Source organism: Bos taurus, chromosome 23 (assembly GCF_002263795.3).
Source record: "Bos taurus isolate L1 Dominette 01449 registration number 42190680 breed Hereford chromosome 23, ARS-UCD2.0, whole genome shotgun sequence".
Classification (NCBI taxonomy): Eukaryota; Metazoa; Chordata; class Mammalia; order Artiodactyla; family Bovidae; genus Bos; species Bos taurus.
Genome location: NC_037350.1, coordinates 52,224,783 through 52,243,819, shown reverse-complemented (window position 1 = coordinate 52,243,819; position 19,037 = coordinate 52,224,783).

Here is a 19,037-nt window from a genome sequence, read left to right as displayed (position 1 = left end):
ATCGAACCCAGGTCTCCCACATTGCAGGTGGATTCTTTACTGTTTGAGCCTCCAGGAGAGAAGTGTGGACTTGCTATTAATGGAATTTGACATCAAATGGGATTTCTATGAATCTCTCCCAATCTTATCCTTTTAACACTTTTCCTATTTGTTACTTAACATGAAAGAAAAATTTCAAAATTAAAGAACGAGTGGTCTGTGATCAACGATGCGTAAAGACAGGCTGAAAACCTGACATGAAGAGAAATTTAGCTTTGACACAATCACCTACAAATTTGCCAAAGTTAAGACTTTAAAACAAATTATGATTACTCATTAATGTGACAGACCAACACAGAGATATATATACGCATTTTCCCATTTTTCAAAATACATTTTTATTGCAATTGAAAGTATTAGTCCATGGCTTTTTCTATCCTTTTTACTGTGACGTTTATTTTAATTTTGTTCCCGTTTACTTATTGGTATGACGATAAATATAAAATTCAATAAGAAGTTTTTTACAGCACGTGTTTCTCTCCTGTCCCGTATTCTTTTTTGTTTCATTTCGTGACCGTTACTGGCTATCACGTGGAGACTCCTGGTCGTCTGTGCTGTGTTGGGATCCTAGGCCGAGACTGTCAGGGTTACTGGGGCCTGTGGTGGTGGGGGGAGGGGGCCAGTCCCATTCTGATCTGTCTTTTTCATATTTCCTAATAACTGGGGTGTGGCCAACGTGCTTCCATTTCACTCTCTGTAGAGGCTCCAGTGAAAAGACTGAACAGTCTCTGACTTCTCCCATGTCTGTTTTTTCTGGCCCTTTCTTCAAAGACAGTTGCAGTGCACTGTTGCTCTCTGAGGGCCCTGGAGAGAAAGCTCTCTGTTTCCTGAGCAGCGTTCTCCTGTGGTGTCCCTTCCACTCAGAGACTCGGGTACAAAAACGTGCATTTCACAAGAGGCTCAAGTGCAAAAACCTACGTTTCACAAGAGGCTCAGGTACAGAAACGTTCATTTCACAAGAGGCTCAAGTACAAAAATGTTCATTTCACAAGAGGCTCAAGTACAAAAACGTTCATTTCACAAGAGGCTCAAGTACAAAAACGTGCATCTCACAAGAGGCTCAAGTGCAAAAACCTACGTTTCACAAGAGGCTCAGGTACAGAAACGTTCATTTCACAAGAGGCTCAAGTACAAAAACGTTCATTTCACAAGAGGCTCAAGTACAAAAACGTGCATCTCACAAGAGGATCAAGTGCAAAAACCTACGTTTCACAAGAGGCTCAGGTACAGAAACGTTCATTTCACAAGAGGCTCAAGTACAAAAACGTTCATTTCACAAGAGGCTCAAGTACAAAAACGTGCATCTCACAAGAGGCTCAAGTGCAAAAACCTACGTTTCACAAGAGGCTCAGGTACAGAAACGTTCATTTCACAAGAGGCTCAAGTACAAAAACGTTCATTTCACAAGAGGCTCAAGTACAAAAACGTGCATCTCACAAGAGGATCAAGTGCAAAAACCTACGTTTCACAAGAGGCTCAGGTACAGAAACGTTCATTTCACAAGAGGCTCAAGTACAAAAACGTTCATTTCACAAGAGGCTCAAGTACAAAAACGTGCATCTCACAAGAGGATCAAGTGCAAAAACCTACGTTTCACAAGAGGCTCAGGTACAGAAACGTTCATTTCACAAGAGGCTCAAGTACAAAAATGTTCATTTCACAAGAGGCTCAAGTACAAAAACGTTCATTTCACAAGAGGCTCAAGTACAAAAACGTGCATCTCACAAGAGGCTCAAGTGCAAAAACCTACATTTCACAAGAGGCTCAGGTACAGAAACGTTCATTTCACAAGAGGCTCAAGTACAAAAACGTTCATTTCACAAGAGACTCAAGTACAAAAACACACATTTCACAAGAGACTCAGGTACAAAAACGTTCGTTTCACAAGAGGCTCATGTACAAAAGCACATTTCACAAGAGGTGAACAGAGGCTGAAGGACCCCCTCTCTGCTATCAGTGCATCTTCAAATTGCCACCTCTCCCAGTGCATTTCAGAGACTCAGATATATAATCATTCTACATACATACAACTTCCTATCTCCTCTACTGCAAAAATCACAAAGCCCTTCTGTTTGCTGTTGGAACCTAATTTAAGTGTTTATGAGGCTTTGATGAATACCAGCCATAAAGCATGCCTTTCCTGGGACTTCCCTGGTGATCCAGAAATAAAAATAAATATCTTTAAAAAAATTTTAAAAGCATGCCTTTCCTCTTGGTCAGAAATTATCAAATGCATTTCTTCTTTTTTTAATTGAAGTTTAGTTGATTTACAATATTGTGTTGGTTTCAAGTATACAGCAGAGTGACTCAATTTTATATATTGATGCTTTTAAAAATTTATTTTCCGTTATAGGTTATTACAAGATACTGAGTAGAGATCTCTGTGCTGTTTGGTAAATCCTTGTCCCTTACCGGTGCGTTTCTAAGGAAGTGGGTACAGCCTAGGCCAGGGGACCCTCAGCTCCTTGGGGGTGGGGCCTGGCCCATAGTAGGAGCTTGAGTCCACCCCCTCCCCACCCCGAACCCCTCCTTGGGTGCCCCTCGGGTCAGCAAGCCCCCAGGCCCCAGCTCCTGCCCCCCTTGTCCCCAGACCCCAGGGGACAGTCTGTCCTTTGCCCTGCTCCTGGAGTGTGGGCTGAGCCATCATCGGAGGACAGGACCCCCTGCTCCTGCCCACTCGCCCAGTCCCAGAACTGTGCTCAGGGCCTTGTTTGCATGCAGCTAGCACCGTGGGAACTGCGGGAATCTGAGCAGGACCCAGTTCAGCCCACCCGGAGCACCAAGCCCGCCGTGTGCCCACATCGTTCATTTCTGAGCCCTTTCTTTAAGAAATAAATACGTAAAAGTCAAATGTTTTGAGAATTGAATTTTAGCCTCTTTCTTCTTATCAAGGCCTCACAAAAAGGCAATGGCAACCCACTCCAGTACTCTTGCCTGGAAAATCCCATGGACGGTGGAGCCTGGTGGGCTGCAGTCCATGGGGTCGCTAAGAGTCAGACACGACTGAGCGACTTCACTTTCACTTTTCACCTTCATGCATTGGAGAAGGAAATGGCAACCCACTCCAGTGTTCTTGCCTGGAGAATCCCAGGGACGGGGGAGCCTGGTGGGCTGCCGTCTATGGGGTCGCACAGAGTCAGACACGGCTGAAGCGACTTAGCAGCAGCAGCAGCAGCAGCAGCAGCAACACCACTAGCACCTGAGTCTTGTTTTATTTTGCTTCTCAAGCTAAAAGTATAATTCTGCTGACATGTTTCACGTTTATATCTTCTCTGTAAGTCAATCAGTCAAAACCACTAGTGGCCCCAGTGTGCCCGCAGCCCTGGGCCAGGCCCCCGCCCAGCCAAGCCCACGGGTCTGCCGAGGGCACAGGCTGCTCTGTGCACAGAAAGGCCTGTGCTAGGGTCTCCTCTGGGATTCCTTCTGCAGCCAAAGCCCAGCTCCACTTCTCCGACTGCAGACGCGTTCTTGTGGCTGGGATTTTTACACACAGCTACGTATTTCTTACAATGTCACTGACCTTCGTCTTGTCCCCTTTCACTCTGATCCATGCACTTGCTATCTGATAGCCCTGTTCTGTTTCCTGGATTTCTTCATTCATTGCCTTTCTCACAATTTATATTCATTTCTCAGAAAAGGGTGATGCTGATTGTTTGCTGTGAAACTAGCTCTGGACAAAGTTCATGGAACGAGCTGAAACGGTTGCTTAAAGCCACGTTTCTTCTCTCCGGAGAAGCACGGCTGGTCCGGGCACTGCACACCTCTCTGGAAAAGACGCGGACAGTGTCAGCGGCGGGAATGCTGAGCGTGCCCCAGGCTCGGCGCCAGGTGCTCTGCTGCGTCACTGCGTGCAGACGTGCCTGCTTTATGGTGGCACCCCTTTTCTCCAGGTTTCTCAGGGAAAAGTCTACACTCTAGGTTGTCTCTCAACAGGTTCTTCCTGAGATTATGAAAATTTATCCACCCCCCACCCCGCCCATAAAAGGCATCTACAATGGCATTCAGAAAAGTACTTTGGCTTGGTCAATTCATTTTGCTTCGCAAAATGCTCCCATGCAGAGAGCACCTGCAGGCTCACCTATTCGTCTTCCCAGCAGAGCTGCGTAGTGGCCAGCACCGGCGTTCAGGCAACCTGGAACTCAGGTCCGACTCCTAGTCCAGTGCTCTTTGCTCTACAGCACGTCAGAACCAACGGGCTCTCCGTGTGAGCAAAACAAAGATGACCGCCAAAATAATTTGGGCACAAAGGTTGAAGCAGTGTTGCCATGTGACACAGCCAGGTCCCAGCGGATTGATTTATGACTTAATAAAGCAGAATTGAATCGCAGAATCGCAGGCTGCAGTTACCTGGTCTCCACATGATCCACTCACATAGGAAAGTGTCATTCCTGGAGGAATGTGGCTCTGAAACTGTCTTGAGGCTTGTAGACTGGAGCTGGTTGTGTCACTGACGAGGCCCAGAGAAGCCAGTGGGTAGAAGGGCAGCAGGTAGAGAGGGGTCTGCTGGGGGCACTGCGGGAAGAACTGAGGCAGAGGTGCAGACAGTAAGCTAGAGGGGAGCGGCAGCGGGCAGGCGGCCTGGGAGCCAGAAAGACAGGGAGGGGGAGTTGGTCTAGCAGAGGGACGGACCAGGAGCGGGGCCCGCGGTCCTGGGGGCTGCCCAGGAGGAGTGCAGTGTGCTGCTATCGTGCTGGACAGGTCAGCGTGAGTCACACATTCTCCAGCGCAACTCTAGACCAGTGGCGGCTCCTCAGTCTCCACCGAGGCATCAGACATACCTCAACATACCTTTAAGACCAGAGACTTGGTCTCCTCTTATCCAAAATTCTTTTACCCTAAAACTTAAAAAAAATAGATCTCAGGTCCATGGAAAAGAACTGACTTTTTCAAGAGAAAATTTGAGTAGGAAAGGAAACCATGGGGCAGTTGAAAAGTAGTTACAACAACCTATCTGAAGCGGCAATGGCAACTATTTTCATGGACAAGGGTTAAGTATGGTGGTGACAAGGGTTAAGTATGGTGGTGACTACATCTCTGATTCTCTTCACTAGAATAAACCTAGCTGAGTTGTTGAACCAGTAACCCTGCCTCCCGCTTTGGTTTCTGTAAGTTTATAACTTGAAGCGTAGAAAGCGAGTCACCTAGCTTGCATCACTTGGGCGGTGAGGACCATGCTGCTCACTCTGGTCATGGCACTCGACAACTGTCAACATTTGGAAAGAGAACTTTCAAAATTACTCCTGAAGCTTATCTTTATGTATCTGTCCAAAAGAAGTAGGCAAGGAAGCCCCAACTCTGGGTCTGCTCTGGCAACGTCGCCTTCTCCCCCAGCGTTAGAACGTGCTTGTTTTTGCGTGTTCGTTGCCCGGACCCTACTCGGCAAAGCCCCCTGTGACGCTGTGTGTATTTCACAGGACACGCGTGAGGCAGCCTCTGTCTTTCACCATCCGTTGTTGTGGCTGATCCGCAAGTCAAAGAGAACACTCTACATGACACTTTCTAGGAAAGCAGTGGGGTTTAATCGGTAGGTCAGCATCCTTCCTGCCCTCAGCTCACTTTGGAGGTTAGGCCTAATCAGAATTATTGATCATTCATTCAGTTGCTTTTCCTGAGACGTTGGCAGGCGTTGTTGGGTGAACCTCCTCCTAGCGCCTTCCATCGGGGCTGGTGTGAGTTCCCATGTCCTCAGTTTGCTGGCCTTCAAGTAGGGACAGGACTTCTCAGAATTTCACTGTCTTGTAACATATCAGATGTAGAATCATTAAAACAGAAAGTTGTCTTTTTGCGTGAGAGGCCTTGGGGGAAATTTAAATTGTTAAATTTAAATTGAAAATGAAATCATCTCTTCTCTTCCACAAAGTCCCCACAGCTTCCAGCGAAAGGAGGTGGGGGATGAATTCAGTATCAGCACCTTTATCCAACACTTGGCCACAATGAAGTGTTGGGATAATTTACCCAACAGCCTCCATCTCTAACCCGCTGTTCACATTTCACAGGTCCATTAGAGCTGAAGATTCTAGAAATGTCAAGTGCTGCCTCATGGAGGGTTGAATATGTATTGGGTATTTATGGTAGGCAATTATAACTTCACCAGGAAGGCTCCAAACCCCTGGGAATAACCAGGATTCCAGGTAAGGGAGAGTATTTCTGTTCCCCAAGAAGAGGCCCCAGAATTGTTTGAATAGCAACAGTAGCTGTTGTTTAACACATAGCAAAGGAGATAGGCTTCTTTTTTCTTTTTTTTTCACTGTGGCAGAGCTTTGAGTCTGCCATGGGGGATTCTGGGGGGTTTCAGGCCTTTTTCCCCTTTGCATCTCATGTCACAGTGGGCATGCTCCATCACGAATGCCCCCCCACCCCGTGAAGAATGCACAAGGTCCTCCAGGGCAGACCCCGCTGGCCGCCTGTCTTCTTCGTGGCCAGGTTGGACATGGGTGGCCATGCGTGCACGTTGTTTTCCATAGAAGACGCACATAAGCACTGACTACACAGCCCGTTGAGTTGCATCAGGTGCTAACAGACGGTGCAGCTGTTTGACCGGCAAAAACATCTTGCTCGCTCTAACGGTCACTGTGGTCAGCGGCATGCTGGGGACTGGCCTCGGTTTGGGGGGACCACGGCCCAGAGCCCAGGGAAGTCCCTGGGACGGGGCTGCCATCCTTCTGCGGTGCGTTTACCCTCCTATTGTTTTGTGTTTTTTTCCATTTTTTAAAAACAGCTTTATTGAGGTCAGATTTACATACTGCAGACGTCGCTTGTCTGGAGCGTTCATCTCAGTGAGGCTGAGAACCCAACCTGGCTGTGCAGCCGTCACCTAAAGCAGATGCGCCGTTCCCACCAGCCCGCAGCCCCCACCCACCCCGCTGCCCACCTGTGCACTGGCGTTCCCTGTGAACTGCCTTGCAGAATGTGCCACATAAACAGGCCCATGCAGTGTGTGACCTCTGGGTCTGGTGTCCTTCCTGGCATAAAGTTTTGAGAGTCATACATGGTGTAGCATGTGCTGCTGTTTCTTCCCTTTTTATTAAACAGCCTTTGTTTTAGTTTAGTTTTGTTTTGCTTTTTACCAGAGTTAAGGATTCACCGATAGTTCTCCACTGGGATGTCTGGGGGCACAGTGCTGTCACGTGTGGAGGCAGGCTGCTCCCAGCATCTGGTGGAGAGGCTGGCGATGCTGATAAACAAGCCCAACAGCGAACGTGACCTGTGCCAACATGCCAGCGGTGCTGAAGCTGAGACTCCCTGAGCTGAGCCTCAGGAAGCATCCTCTCACCCTCGAGGCACACGTTCAAAGCCAAGCATCGCCTGCGTACCACGTATCACTGACGTTCTGTTTGTCTAATTTACATGTATGTTTAAAACACAAACTCATTTGTAAAACTGATACTCTTTTTTACCATTTGGGAAAATTTTGCAATCTCCAAAAATATTATTCGACAGGCTGCATTGTCCACCAGGGAGAAAGAGGAGGAAGAGGAGTACACAGTTCTCGTTTCCTGGTTGAGGTCTCAGTAGAACTTGGTTCTGAAAATTTATTGACAGAAAAGGGGCAAATGGTGTGGCTTGTATAGCTTAAATTCTAGGAGCTTCAAGAATCGTTGAGGGCTTATAATAAAGGAATTTAATAAAGGACATTAAGTTTACTTAGGGAAACATTGCACCATAATTTCTGTGGCATAACAGCGTTATCTACTCTGGTTATACTTTTCCATTTCATCTCCAGACCTTTGAATCTCAATGTTATTCTTAACATTAATGAATAAAGTTTACAAGGAGTTAGACAGATCCAAAAAACAAAACTGAAGACTTTCTTATCACCCAGCCTAACACCTCTCTTGAGAAAAGGAAATCAACCAGAATGGAAATACTTTGTTTTCCCTGAGACTAGGGTCCTTGCTGGACTTTCCCTCTCAAGCAGTTGAGGTGCCAAGAGATGGGACTGTCTCTGGGTCCCTTTGAGCTTCGTGTGGTGATGAGTAAGAAACAAGGTTCTCTGGAGCTTAGTAACGCAAGAGGGGACCCAAGTGCTGCGACTGGAAAAGCCGCCCCAGCAGGGGCACCTCTGGGTATCTGGCAAATAAGCAGTGTGCTCCCGCCACGCTGGGTGGCTTCTCGCTCAGACCTCAGACCACTCCTGTGTCCCCGCAGGCGAGGCAGGGCGCGGGGCAGGCTGGGTGGGGTCTCCTGGAAGCTCGCCTGCTTTCTGACCTCCCGTATTGCCCCTGGGTCTCATCAGCTCCTCCTGCCTTCACGTCAGAACTACGTGGTGGAGGTAAACTGAGGGCAGATGCAAACATACACGTGCTGCTGTGCACACATGTATGCACACGGGCGCGTGTGTGGCCACATGACACACACGACACACACATGTGCGTGTGCACAGTACACGTGGTCACGGCACAGGTGCACACATGTGTGCACACATGTGTGCACACGGGCACATGTACAGACACATGACACATGACACATGACACACACGTGCGTGCGCACACAGTACGCATGGGCACGGCACAGGTGCACACATGTATGCACACGGGCACGTGTACAGACACATGACACATGACACACGCGTGTGCGCGCACACAGTACGCGTGGGCACAGCACAGGTGCACACACATTCCTCAGAATGACCATAAGCACTGTGGAGACACAGGCATCACCCTCAGGTAGTTATTTTGTGTCTGTGTTACAGTTGAGGACCCAGGCTCAGAGAGGTCGAGTGATTTTAACAGGGCCACACAGCTGGTAAGTAGTGGAGATTAGAATGGAGTTTTCTCTAAATACAAATTCCCAAAAGAGAAGCAGTACTAAAGGAGATCTGGCCTTTAAAATCTGTACCCAACAGAAACAGACCAGATGATGACAAGCATTTATATCTCCCGGTTCTAGAGGCAGAAGTCCAGGGTCAAGGCGTCAGCAGATGTGGCATCTGGGGAGGCCCCTTCCCGGTTCACAGATCTCCGTCCTCGCTTGTGTCCTCTTGCGGCGGAAAGGCCGAGGCAGCTGCCTGGTCCCCTCTGCTGCTGCTGCTGCTAAGTCCCTTCAGTTGTGTCCGACTCTGTGCGACCCCATAGATGGCAGCCCACCAGGCTCCCCTGTCCCTGGGATTCTCCAGACAAGAATACTGGAGTGGGTTGCCATTTCCTTCTCCAATGCATGAAAGTGGAAAGTGAAAGTGAAAAGTGAAAGTGATCTGTGGGGATGCTAATCCCATTCCTGAGGCTCCATCCTCAGGACCGATCACTCGAACTCCCAAGTCCCAGCCTCCTAACACCTTCACCTTGGGGGCCAGGGCTGCAGACGCGAATGCCTGTGGCACCGATGCTTCAAACAGCCGTCTGGGCAGCTCACCCTTGGGCACCGACCCTTCAAACGGCCGTTCTGGGCAGCTTACCTGTGGGCACCCACGCTTCAAACGGCCGTTCTGGGCACCTCACCCGTGGGCACTGACTTCCTGTAAGGTTAGCACTGCACGTTCCTCACCTGGAAAGGCGGCGGACACAAGGCTTGTGTTTAGAGTGAGGAGGCTCTGCCACTTCTATCCGCTTGCTCTTCATTCCTGCCGCCTTCAGTCACAGTTTCTTGCTAATGGTTCTTTGGGGGCCTGTCTGCTCAAATCCACACACAGGGCTCTGCAGTGCCCATGCTGGTCACCTCTAGGAGGGGCCACTATCACTCTCTTGGCTAAGCGAGGCGTCGGCTCATTTGTTTAAAGTGAAGTCGCTCAGTCATGTCCGACTCTTTGTGACCCCATGGACTGTAGCCCACCAGGCTCCTCCATCCATGGAATTTTCCAGGTCAGAGTACTGGAGTGGGCTGTCATTTCCTTCTCCAGGGGATCTTCCTGACCCAAGGATGGAACCCAGGTCTCCCACATTCCAGGCAAACACTTTACCGTCTGAGCCACCAGGGAAGCCTTTGTTTAGACTTTGCGTTAAAACAGACAGAAGTTCTGGCATACCCATCTGGAGATCTGCTAAGAACACACAGCTGGCCTGCGGTGCTCTGGCCCCTAGAAGGGAGCTGTGCAGTGGCGGGTGCTGACACAGGCTCACTGGGAGAGAGAAGGAATTTGGACAGAAGTCACCTTCCTGTCAAAGACTAACAGGACCAGGTGATAAACCTTCGGGTGGAGCTAAGCCTCGGAGCTCCGTCTAGTCTAGGGGGCGGGGTGCTCAGGCAGCTTTCCAGACTCCCACATGTGCCTCATGGAGTCTGAGCCGTGAAGTGGTGCTCCTGGATGGGCAGGGAGTAATGGGGGGCCAGGGGGAGACTCGGGGTGTAAACTCTGCTTTCTGTGCTCTCACCTCCCAAAGTGAATCGGGGGCCAGGCTGACACAGACAGCACATGTGCCCTGTAAGCTTGCCTCACACCTTCAGCACCAGGGCCCTAGGAGTCCGCCAGGAGCCCTGGGTACCACCCTCACACAGAGGTGGGGTTCACTCAGGCCTTGTCTTAGAGAAGTCCGGTATCAGAGTTTCTCACAATAATAAAGATACAAGTAAAAGTGCTTCATTTTAGGTGAATTCAACAGTCACGCTCAGGACGGTGTGTCGCCCTCCAACTCGCTCCTGGGGCTGCCCACCCCCAGCTCTGGATGCCCCAGTTCTGGACGCCCCCAGCTCTGGATGCCCCCGGGCTCTGGAGGCCCCCAAGCCCTCAACACCCCAGCTCTTGATGCCCCCAGCTCTGGACGCCCCCAAGCTCTCGACACCCCAGCTCTAGACCCTCCAGCTCTGGCTGCCCCCAGCTCTGGACGCCCGCCACCACCACCCCCGCCTCCCCCGTGGGCTTGTGTGTCCCCCACGAGCATGCAGAGGAGCCCTGACGACCTGTTGCCTATGTGCCCTAGCGGCCCTGCCCGCCGATGTCCTAAGACACACCTGTCCTGAGTCCTGGCTGCTCCGACAGCGCTCAGGGTGACTTACCTTCTCCTGGACTCTGTTTCCTTACCAGCTACTTTTAGAATTATGAGACGCTTGATTCCTAGTTTCCGGCTCCCCAGGCTGGCAGAAGCTGGAACTGCCTAAAAGCCTGATTCCTTCTGTGTCCCACATGCAGGCTTGGCTCCAGAGCAATTTGCGGGCAGGGGTGGGGGGAGGGGGATGGGCGAGGGTGGGGTGAGGGTGGATAAGGGTCGAGGTGGGGGCTGAGGGGCACCTCTGCCAGGGATGGACGCAGGGGCCTTGCTCCAGGAGGTGTGGATTGGGCACAACTGTGGTTGTGAAACAAGACTCAGAAACAGTCAAGTTCAAGCCCCGCCGCCCCAAGGGCTGATTCCAGCAAGATGACCTGCTGTGGGCGAAGTGAGGGAAACTACCCAGGAACCCGAGATGAGATGCGTGGGGCCAGAAACCTGGCCGGCTTGAGGAAGAGAGGGAGGAGCTGAGAACACAGTGGCGGCACAGGAGCCCGGCCACTCCCACCTCCAGGCAAACGCGCCTAATGTGAGCGGCCAGCAGACAGGAGCTTCCAACCCATGGATTACAACTGTTGGGTCCTAATCTATGGAACAAAGTAAGCGTCCATGAGTCCACAGTGATGGATATAAACACATAAATAGATAAGCAAAGGACAGAGCCAGGCAGCTCCTCCTTACAGAAGAATTCAAGCCAACAAACGTGGAAAAAATGAGGAAAGGGCCGAATCACCAACAGGCAAACTTCACAGTAAATGACATTGCAGGAAAGATCTGCTCGTGGACACAAGTCAGGGGACTTTGAGAGGAAAATAGGATGTTTTCATAGTCTCTTATGAAAGATACGTCTTATGATAAGACAGGCAACTTATCGCTCCCCAGAGATTGATCAGTTTAAAAGAAAGAAAATAACCGCACAGTCCGAATCGTGGAGAGCACCGTGGTAACCGGTGAGGAAGGCCCATCTCCAGGAAGAAGAGGCACCCCGAGGTGATGCTCGCAGAGGACCACGCACATCTCTATGGGATTCCTGACGAAATGCGCCACCTCAACCACTCTGCACTGAGGAAACACCAGGCAAGTCCTCACGCTGACACTTTCCACAAGAGCATGAGCCCAAGGGCATGCAAGACAAGGAAACGTTGAGAAACCATAGAAAAGTTCTAATGATCTGCTCTCCTAAAAAACAAAGAGATGATGAGGGTTGAGATGCAGAGAAGCTCGTGAGCCTGGCCTGAGCTTGGCCTCACCTGGGAGCCTCGCCAGTCCAGGGCAACGTGGCCCCGAAGTCTCTGTCGGGATGAAATGAGGCGTGAGGGAAAAGCACCTGAGTGTGGAGGTGGAGACGGACAGTTAAGATGGTACAAACGCAGATGTCTGTTTTTTTTTTTTAATTAATTTAGTCTTATTTGAAAAACTGCCTGAATTCTTGAATTCTTGTTGCCTGCCTGAGAACTTGCTTCGTGTAGAGCACTATTGTAAGTCCTTGGAGAAAGAAAAGAATTAGAAAACACGATCCTTACCCTTAGAACCTCGGGGGAAATAAGGCATCGCAAGATGAAGACACAAATCAAAGATTAAAATATGCCTATAATCATTAACCACACACTTGCCTCAACTACAGCACTTGCTAACTCTAGTCGTCAGCCTCCAACTTGCGAGTGGTTGGGGGTTAAATCGCTGTCTGCACATCTTTGGCAGCGCTCAGCCTCTGCTGCTGGGTGCAGCCTGTCTGCAGGCGCGGGGCAGCCTTCTCGTGCGGTGGTCTTCCTCATTGCGCAGTGGGTGCTCGGGGGCATGTAGACTGCAGTATGTGCAGAGCGCAGGCTCGGAAGTCCTGGAGCACTGGGGGCTCAATCGCCCTAGGACATGTGGGAGCCTCCCAGATCAGGGGCAAACCTATGTCTCCTGCGTTGGCAGGTGGATTCTTAACCACTGGGCCACCAGGGGCGCCCTAGCGTGCGGTTGTTTGAAGATGGTGCCAACCTGCCAGTGCCGGCCTCACAGCCCAGGGAGTGCCGTGCATGTTGTTAAAGGTACTCAGGAATATTTGATCCATGAATAAAATGTCTGACAATTTCTAAAAATGCTTATGATGAGTGGATAAAGAAATGTGTTATATACATACATGGGAATTGTTTGACATGATGGACGGACCTTGACGATGGTTGTTGTACTCGGTGAGGTGGGCAGATGCTGAACCCGGGGAGGAGGGCAGACCTCGTACCTGGGGAGGCGGGCGGATGCAGGACAGATCCTGTGTGGCCTCACTTGTGTGCAGAATCTCAAGTTGTCACACTCACAGCAGAGGGGAGAAGAGTGGCCGTGGAGGCCAGAGGAGGAGAGCAGGTGATGCTCAGACAGCGCCGGCAGCCGCAGGCACCAGCTGCACGCACAGGTCCTGGAGTCAGTGTTGAGCCTGGGGCCTGCGGCTGACGGCGCCGTGACGCAGTTACACTTGGCTGAGGTGATTGGCCTGTATTAAGTGTTCTTGCCGCAGAGTAACAACAACAATAGTAGTAGCAATAGTAATAATAAAAGGGGTGGGAGGAAGCTTTGGGATGGATATGTTTGTGGCCTTGATCACGTCCCAGACGACACTTATTCCCAAACTCAAGTTATATACATTAAGTAGGTACAGCTTTTCACAAGTCATTCAGACCTCAATATAGCAGCTCACAATTTAAATACATAATTAATTGACTTTCAGAAGCCATGCACAGAGACATGAGATGAACTCTGAGGTGGAACTCCTGCTAAGCAAAGGGACAGCCTGTTAAAAGTGAGCAGCACAGACAGGGCCAGTCCAGGAAGACGCAGTCGAGAGCTGTGGGTGAATGCTCGAATTTGGGCTGCAAGGAGAGTATTCTGGGATGGAGCGAGACCTGCCTTTTTCCACAGAAGACACAGTACTCGGGCACGAGGAGACGGAGGTGGTGGAGTTGAGACACATCAGTGAGGTTTGAGCTTCTGGTTAAAGAGAACAGAATAGGCCATTGGGTCCAAGGTCACAAGGGTGATTGTATCAGGAAGATGGATGTCTCCGAAGTATTTGGTCAGATGATCAGGGCTGATTCGAGAGTACTATGAGGCCAGGAGATGCTGAGAAGCAGGAAAGGAATTTAGCTGGATGCCAGCGGAAGATGAAAGCAATGAAGACAGAGCAGGAGGTCTGAGCCCATTGTGGAGGAGGGGTTGGTCGGCCTCTGCAGAGGAGCCGAGAGGCCCTGAGACTCAGAAAAAGGAGGGGGTGTTGGATTTCTGCCAGGAGAATGTCCTTGGTGGTTTATTAATAAAAGTAGCTTCTTCATGGTGAAGACCAGAGAACCGACGGTCAACTGAGATCGCGTCAGGGGCAGCAGGCTCGCTGTATTTATTACATCTCTGTGCACGCATGCTCAGTTGCTCCGTGTCCGACTCTTTACGACCCATGGACTGCAGCCCTCCAGGCTCCTCTGTCCATGGGATTCTCCAGGCAAGAATACTGGAGTGGGTAGCCTTTCCCTCCTCCAGGGGATCTTCCTGATCCAGGGATCGAACCCAAATCTCTATTGTTTCCTGTACTGGCAAGTAGGTTCTTTACCACTAGAGCCACCTGGGAAGCCCAGTAAATCTCTGTATTTCTGCCCAAATACCCAACGCATCCAGAAGACCATCCTGGAATTCTGACAGTGGAATTCTGTGTTTCCCTGCCAAGAGCTTCAGTCCAAGCCAGACTTCAGACAATCCAGGAAAGCATACCAGCGTGAAGATGCATAACTTGCATCAAAGACGTTGGAGGAGAATTTTACAGCAAGAAGAAGGGGAGCGTGGGGCTGGCATAGACTGAGGGGCTAGAAGAACATGCAGGGCAGGAGGTGGCATCAAGCTGTGAGCATCTGGTGTGTGCGGACACCGCCCCGCCCTCACGGGCTGCCCTCCGGAGAGCGAGCGTGGGTGACCGGCCAGGACAGTGACGGGAGCGGAGGCCAATGGTCTCCGACCTGAAGGACCGTCTGACCCAGGGCTGTTCCTGTGCCATGGTTTTCATGCCGGTCGCACTGGGCTCCGCTCACAGGAGGCAGGTGGCTGAGGGGCTCTGTGTCCCGCCCATCTGTTGACATGGGTGCTCCTAGCACCCCCTGATCTCAAGGGTTCATCCCTAAGGAGAACCCTAGCACCCGCCCCGTCCTGCCTGCTCTCTGTGGGCAGCCCTGTGTGGCAGCTGCCGGCCAGAGGCGAGGTTGGCCCCCTAAGCCAAAGGTTCACCTTGTGGGGACCTCTGACCTCCCGACACGGGCAGGCCACGTGGGGACAGTCGTGGGAGCAGGTCCCTGACCACACGCAGCCAGCTCCCCACTTCCGGGGTGGGGCAGCGTCACAGTCCAGGCTCGGTTTGGGAGAAGAGCCTCCACAGAGCTGCTGCCTCCTCGGGGCACCCCTGCCCTCCCCCCCCGACCCTCTCCTCCCTCCTGCCCCAGCGCATGTCCTTCCAGGACCTGGAGCCTTGAAGGAAGTCGCCTTGGGTGGCTTGCATCAGGGCCACCCCAAAGCTGTGCCAGGAAACCTCCTGGAAGGGAAGTGACAGGACCACATTGGGGACCGTGTCCCTCCTGACCTCCACTCCCCAGCCTGAGCGCTCTGGGGTCCCACCATGCCAGAGAGGCTGGAGTACCCCCACCTCATTGCCTGCCAGGGCCTGTCTGCCCGCCCCCAGGCTTCTGAGGAGGACTCCACTGCTCTTCAGAGGACAGTCCACCCCAACGGCCCTGACCCCCCGTCCGGCTCCCATCCTCCACCCTGAATGCGGTCACCCTCTGAGCCTGCGTCTTGGCACCCCCAGGCCAAGCAGCGCCCCATCTCTCACCCGCTGAGCCGGCTCCTCCGACCCCTAGTGCCCCCGCTGTGAAGTGGCCTCCTGACCCCCGGCCCCCTTCTCCCAGCTGTGTCCAGAGTGAGTGGTCCCGGGACCCCAGAGACAAGTGGACAGAAATGCAGTTTTCTGGGCCCAGTGTCCAAGTCTGCACCCTGGACTCCAGTGATGCTGGACAGCCAGGGTCCTGCCCACACAGTGCGGGTCCCACGGCTTCCCTCCCTGAGGCTCTCGTGGGCTTCCTGGCCCTTTCTCCCCGAGTCCCCCTTCGTCCGGACCACGCTCTCCCACAGGGCCCCAGCTCGAACGTCCTTCCCGTCCTCTGTAACACTGACGCCGTCAAGCTCCAGGTCAAACACCATCTTTGTGACGCTGAGTTCCCTCAGTGCCGCCCCCTTCCAGTGGCCTGACCAGATTTCCTCTGGGGTCAGGCGGGCCCTCCTCCTGGGTTCCTAGGAGCCTGGCTCCAGGAACCCCGAGAATGTCAGAAGAAGATCTCTGCAGAGATCCAAGGTATGACTGCAGCCTGAAAGGGAGAGTAGGGTCCTTACTTCCGATTTCAGGACCCTGCTTCTACAAGCCCTGCCTCCCACGAGAGGGGCCACAGCAGAATCTTACTGAGAGAGGGGACCCTGAAGTCGCAGGACTGTCCACTGCTGCGAGGGGAGGACCGTCCCTGACCCATGGAGGAGGGTGGGACCTGGACAGGTGCTCGGGCCTGGATCTCTGGGGCACCTGCTTCTGCTTCTCCGAGACCTGGTCCCACAGTGGGGGTTGCAGCCTGTGGCCAAGCCTGGGCCTGAGGTTCTGCTGCTGCAGGTCGAGACACCTGGACAACAGAACAGAAACCTCAGGATGAACAGACGGAGGGACATGGGGGGTTCATGGGGCCTCCTCACAAAGGACTGAAGCACCACCCACTGAGACCTGTGCGTGATTTTCAGGGCTTCAAGAATAAGCTTTTTTTTTTCTGAGCATTATCCTGTTAGCTAAGAGAAAAAAACAGCACACTCATCATACTCACTCATACACACTCATCAACTGGATGCTTTGAGATGCAAAGGAAACAAATAAGGACTTTGCTGATGGACCCTGAACTTGATTTTCAAAAGGAAGAAATTTTGAAGTAATTGGGAAATTTCATTGAGCTTTTTTTTTAGTAAACTTTTAAAAAGGATTTTATAAAGATGGAAGCACAGAAGAATGGGTTAGAAGACTTTCATTATCGATGCTACAAAGTCAAGGAACAACAAAAATGTATCCCCCAGAGGGATGACACATTAATTTATAAAATAAAAATTGGTATAAATCACAAACTGGCAAAATGTTAAGCCTCCTGAAGATTCTATGCGGGTCACCCAGAACAAACACCTCGGAGAACAACCTGTAAGAATCCATTCACCACTTGTGACCATCAGGGACGCTGGCAACACTTTGTTCAAGATACAAGCAAAGTGCATGAGCCAAAGAAGTGTGACTAGGGTGTGCACAGCACTGCTCCTGTGAGGCCTTACTTCTGTATAAGCTGGTTCCAGACAATATCGACCGAAAACAGAACAGAATTCAGTGAGCAGAAAGGGACACTCAGGTCCATGGGCTTATCCAAAGTGCCCTGCCTACTGGCTTTGAATGACGATTTTGCAAAGAGCTGAAGAAGCACAACCTTTAGAAGAGAAAGGGATTTTCTGAGGGGAGTTTCAAGACAAATTTCACTTTAAACAGGAGGAAGGACACAGGCTACTTCCGTAACCCATGAGAGCCTCCTGGACACGGGGTACCTAGGAGGAGCTGCTGGGGTCAGACTTCCCAGGGTGCTGGGGGACCACACCCAGCAGAGAGGACAGAAGGCAAGGACAGCCGGACACTGGCAGGGCCAGCAGGGGGAGAGTGGGCACCCGCGGGGACCTCGGTCATTCCCACAGAGCTGCCCTGGCTGCTGGCGTCGGGGCCGCGGCAGGGTAAGCCTTATGAAGACCACCCACTGCAAGCTCTCAAGAAGCTGGACAGCTGCCAGTGTCCAGCCCACCCCTGTCACTCCCCAGGGGCCATGAGCATCCTGCTTGCCTTGTCTCCCTGGCCACACAGACCGTTCAGACCTTTGAAGGCTGGAAGTCCAGCCCCCAGATGGGACTCCACGGGGGGACCTCCAGCCACCCCTCTGCTCCCGCCATGGTCGCTGGACAAAGGTGAGCTGGGCAGCAAGCGCTCTGATGCGGGAGGCACGGGAGGGCAGGAGGGTGGCTAGGGCGGTGGGCAGCTGTTCCTCAGGACCGGCAGAGCCGGGGATTTGGCACGTGAGGGCCAGGTCCTGGAGGCCTCGCAGAAAGGCCGGTGACAGATCCGAGGCCGGGGGCTGCAGCAAGCTGCGTGGCCTCACGGACCAGCAGGTCCTGTTGACATCAGTGCCCCAACCCCACTCACGAGTGTCTACCTCTCAGATGGAGCCCTAACACCTGTCTCATTTCCCCACTAGCACGTGGACAGGCAATGGCGCCACCCTGCCACCCACCGAGCTCGGAAGGGGCAGAACAGCGTGGTCTGCGGCGTCCTGCGTGCATCTTCTGAGGGAAGACCCAGGCCTGGCCCCCCCAGAGCCGAGAATCCACACTGCACTTCCCAGGGCATCTGCTCCCACAGCCCTGGGAGCGTGGCGGGCTCAGTGGACAACCTGTGTCCTCAGACGCAGTCAGACTTGGCCCCCTCACACTTCAGAAACAGGGTGAAACATCCTCATTCATAAATGAAGACCTTAGAGCATTAAAGAGAAAATACGTTCAGATTTTTTAAGCTGTGGAGAGTAGCGGAAAGAAAGTTTTTTAGTATCCAAATTAAGGTTAGCAACTCAAGCTAAAATCACTTAATGCGTACAGAGCCTCTAAACAGCTGAGCGTCAAGGGCGTCTAACACAGAAAGCACAGAGCAAGCAAGGAACCGACAACTTCCAGGCAACGGGGACGAGGCTGCTTCCTGGCCATGGAAGCCCCCTCCAGACCCCGGCCCCACTTCCAGGCTCCCCGAGTTCCTGTACCGTCGCCCTCGGCTCCCCTGCTAGAACCTCCAGAGAGGTGCCGGCCTCCAGACCCAGGGAAGCTGGCCAGGCGCAGCCCGTGGTGGGCACAGGTGAGGATGAGGGGGCTTGCAGGGTCCCTGAGCGGAGCCCAACCGCAGCCTGTCCTGGAAGCTGTGAGCAGGCAGGAGCGCCCCTTCCTACGAGGCTGCTGCTCCCC